Source organism: Galendromus occidentalis, unplaced genomic scaffold, assembly GCF_000255335.2.
Source record: "Galendromus occidentalis unplaced genomic scaffold, Mocc_1.1 scf7180000077442, whole genome shotgun sequence".
Lineage (NCBI taxonomy): Eukaryota > Metazoa > Arthropoda > Arachnida > Mesostigmata > Phytoseiidae > Galendromus > Galendromus occidentalis.
The window spans coordinates 798,862-803,310 of record NW_003805430.1 but is presented as its reverse complement, the minus strand read 5'-3'; positions in this window follow the sequence as shown (position 1 = coordinate 803,310).

Sequence of the window (4,449 nt, the reverse complement as noted above, 5' to 3'; positions counted from 1 at the left end):
GGCCGCAAATCGTCGAACTTTTGATTTTGATTCGTTCCACCAGGATGAGGAGGAATTGTATCCGAAAATTGATTTATATATGTCTTTATATATATAGATATATTTATAAATGTATTTATCTAAATAATATTCGAATCTATGAGGTATCGTGGGTCACCATGTATTAAGTGAGTACATCTCCAGACATTGAAATCAATCACCTTTCGTTGTTCCTGGCGAGAAGAAAGATCACCTGAGTTGAATGAATAAGCGCAAGTTTCAAATATTCGACTGCTGGATTCTCCGTCCCGGCTCTGGGAAACTCAAAGATTCCTCATTCTCATTGCGCCCAGAGGAAACACCATGAAACGCTTACCTTGCCTCTCAAAGATCCGCGATACCGCGTTGTTTCCGGGGATCGCTCATACAGCTATGTACATTGTTCCGCAAAATTGACAAGCCGCCCCGCTGACTAACTCTACTCAACCCCGACGCCCCCCCCCCACCATCGAGGTTTAGGGCGCCTGACATGCTTTCCGGTCCGCAAAGTTCTCCGATCTCCGCGAATAAGAAGCAAGATCGAAGGGCACGAGCTGATCTGCGGCGAGTGATTTCGGAATCCAAAGCTGAAGTCCGGTGGGGTCTGCTATCGAAATCAGGATCACATCAGACGGGGTGAACAGCGATCGCCCGATCGTTCCAATCGAAGTCGAGAATGAATTACTCAGAGAACTTGAACCCTGCAGCATGACGTGTGAGCGCGCAATTTTGAAGCAGTTCCACGGTTGAGGCATCGGGGTGCCCTATCTCTTCGACCCATCAAGGAGGAGGCTTCGCTTTCCCGCGGGGTCACTTCGAAGATAGGATAAACTGATGAGCTGATCGATTTCCGCCATGGAAAGCGTTCTCACGGCGGCGTCAAGCATGGGAGCCCAGGACATTTCTCGGCTCTCAAGGACACCCGACGTGCTCCCTTATTGGATCCCGGCTTCGGATTACAGAGGGGACGCTCGTCCGACTCATTCATCAGCGGAGAGACTATCGCAGAGACCTTCTCGCCCTCTTCACGACGTCTCGCTTGGGCTAATTTGACCCCGAGTCCGCCGAATTGCCTCTTGCGTGGAGTTTCAAGCCTCTCCCCTATCCGTAGAGGGAGGAGGTCCGTTTTCGATCGCTGATGCAGAGGTTCTCAATCTGATCTGCTGATCGAGTGCTCATCGAATGCCAGATCTACAGCGATGCTGACACGATCTGAAAGGTGCACGTTCCGTCTCCTGTCGTGCCTATGCGTGGTGGGCGCTTCCATTCACGATAAATGTCGACAAGCACAGTTGCTGATTTACAAGTACCACTCCACCTCTGGGGACCCAACTCATAGATCAGACTGTACTTCTCGGTCCACCGAAGAAGCACCCAAACCTGACATGGAGCAGAGTGAGTAAAGAATGGATTGTCCAACGTGTGAATATCATGTGATCTCGAGATTCAGCTCAACTGTAGATCGCCGATCTGTGCACGGGGATCTCTACTGCTATCGCGGGATGTATCTTCTCCATCCAGGATATGATGAATTGAAATGACCAACACTCGGGAGTTTGTCGGGAGATTCGTGAGACTCGGGGGGAATCGCACCCCTTCCCCGCTCGTCCGACGAATTTCGAGTGCGGGGTATGTCTCGAAAACATCTCGGATATACAACCGGAGGAATCGAGGATATTCGGTCTCCTCGACAAATGTCCACACGTGTTCTGCTTGAAATGCATCGCAGAATGGAGGGAAGTCAAGACCGTGGACGTCGAGTCGGTAAGGGGCTCATATAGATTCTTGGGTGTCCCGAATGTCGAACTAAGTCCGAGCTCGTCATTCCTTCTGCTTGATTTGTCGGGGGAGGGTAGCAGAAAAGCCTCCTCATCGAAGGCTACAAGGCGGCTCTCTCGACCCAGCTGAGTTTATCGTGAACAGAGAGGTAAGAGACTCCCCGTGATTTCCCTCTTATTCCCGACGTCTATGGGGGGAAACCGATTATGCGAGCGAACCGCTCATGGGGGAGAAGTTAAGATTCCTCAGAGCTCCCCCACCAGCGGCTCGATTGTGTACAGTCGAGTTAGAGATCATGACCACCCATGTATGTGCATGAGCACACTCACAGCCTTTGACTGATACAGGAATCTCCACTTCTGGTGATAAGGAGTCATCTGGGGCGGTTCATATTCGGAGAAGGAGAATTCGTCTGCGACTTACATATAATATATCACGATGACTACGTAACGAATAAACTCGGATCCGAAACGATTGACTCCTGATTTATCTTCGAGGGCAGTGGAAAATCCTGAGATCGCATCCCCCAACGCGCCCAGAGAGAAGTTATCATTGAAGTCCTGTGGTTCGTCTTGCCTGCTGCAAATTCACGATACCTCCCTCGTGATCGTAGCGCTCCCTGTCTTATGTTAGTCGTACTCTCGCGAAATTCCTTCGAGACCGACTTGATGCTGACGCTAAAAGAGATGCGTTTTCTTTAAGTGCTCGTCGAGCTCGGAACGATGAGGGCTGACGGCGACTGTTTCGTCGAGTTTTGAAAGACCCTCGAGTTTGCTGAATCGCACGGTGGAAGGACTCACTCAGGCACTCTCCGAATTCCTCCGACCCCTTTGATCCGCGCGATTTTGTTCGTGAGCAATGGCCGAGGCTGAAGATCCGACGAAGCGCGAATCGCAGAACCTACAGGGGAAGCAAGTTGGGCGGGAACTTCTTGGTATCGCCGAGAGGAAGAATCTGATCGCCCTATGATGTTGATTAGGGATGGAAATCTATTCTCATAGACTCGGAGAGCTCGAAGTTTTCGGCACTATTCGTAAACTCGCAAGCGTGACCCGAAGCTTAGGCATCAAGGTGCCGTACTCCTGCGATCGTCGAGGCGGAGGGAGCTTCGCTTTTCGGTGAGGTCGCCTCAAGGATCGCTCTCCTTCATCGGCCAACTTTCAAACGCAGCACTGGAGCGGAAATCCATTTTATTAATCAGCTCTGATATGTAGACTTTCGATGCGGAATCGCAACGGAATGTTGCGAGATATCGCAGATCCCGGTGTGGGCGGGTTGTTCATTGAGCCACATAAAGGATCGCTCCTCCAGATAGTCGCTGCTCCCCGAAGGTTGAACGAGATATACATGGTCAGATTGGAGTGCTACATCGGAGACGAGAGAGCGCCTCAGAAGAGACATCCGGAGGAGTCGACGCGGCTCGTCCGCGGAATCCCCGAATGACTGCGATGCCTTTGAGCTCACTCAGACTCGGAACTACGGACATTCTCCGAGAGCATCTTGGAGTCAGAGAACCACGGGCGTCCATGTGCGAGGCGCCGAACACCCGGCTACTCGTCGCTGCAGATGTACGAATGAATATAGGTATTGAGGCATGATTCATCCTGATAAGCATCCAAACCGGGAGTCGGAATCGTGGCTTGGTATCTAGCGCGTTATGTTATCAATCCATCCATCGGCATCCGTATACAGTTTCCGACAACGGTATTCAGCTCGGCATTTCCGCCAATATCACGGGAGGGGACTAAGCCGACCATCAGCTCCGAAATATGAATAAATGGATGGATATCGAGCGCAGAAAAAATTGGCGTCTACAGGCTTGGTATACTTTCCACGTCCCATCCCTTGTTCGGGTTAAACGAGTCTTTCGACGTGCCCCGCTCTAACGTAGCACTGTCGTCAATGCCCGCAAGAGAGTTGCCTCGAGCGTTTGTTCTCCTGTTCCCCTGGCCGCATTGAATCCCCTCCCGGTCTTCCGAATGCCCCTCAATGAGAGCAGGCCCTCCCTCGGAGCCCGCATAGCATCCCATTCTATGCTTTGCTTCCGTAGCTTGCCCTCTATTTAAGTCTGATGGCGTGGAACGAGAACACATAATTTCCTTAGCGGACATCTTTCCATGCTTCATATTTATTCCAGTATGGATGAATGTACACTCATTGCTTGAGATGTGTACGGTCCGAACGTTTGCAGTCCCTCTCTGGTTTCGGAGGGTCATGGCCCGAATTTTCTCGTTTTTTGGCAACAGGCAACAACCACAATAGCCATTTCGCGACCCGAAAACGCACGATACAACCTCTTAATGTAACTAAGCGGCACCTTCAGTCAAGGAGAATGAGTAAAGTTGCTATTAATGAGTCTCGGTTGGATACAGCTTCGCTCAGCAGCCATGATCGTCTCCTCCATGAACGGCTGTGAATAGAATGACCTAGCCCCGGTCTATCGAAGCGGGAACATGACAATCTCAGCAGTTATATCTCGATCGGCATCTAGACTTTACAAAAGTGGCAGCGCGGATGAGTGTTTTCTACCGAGGAACAAACCGTTGACGTTGGAAATCATGCGGACTAGTGCCTATTCAGCGACTCATAGAAAACGACTTGCTGAACGCGACGGAGGATCTCGGGAGCGACCTCTCCAGCCGCTCTCTCGCG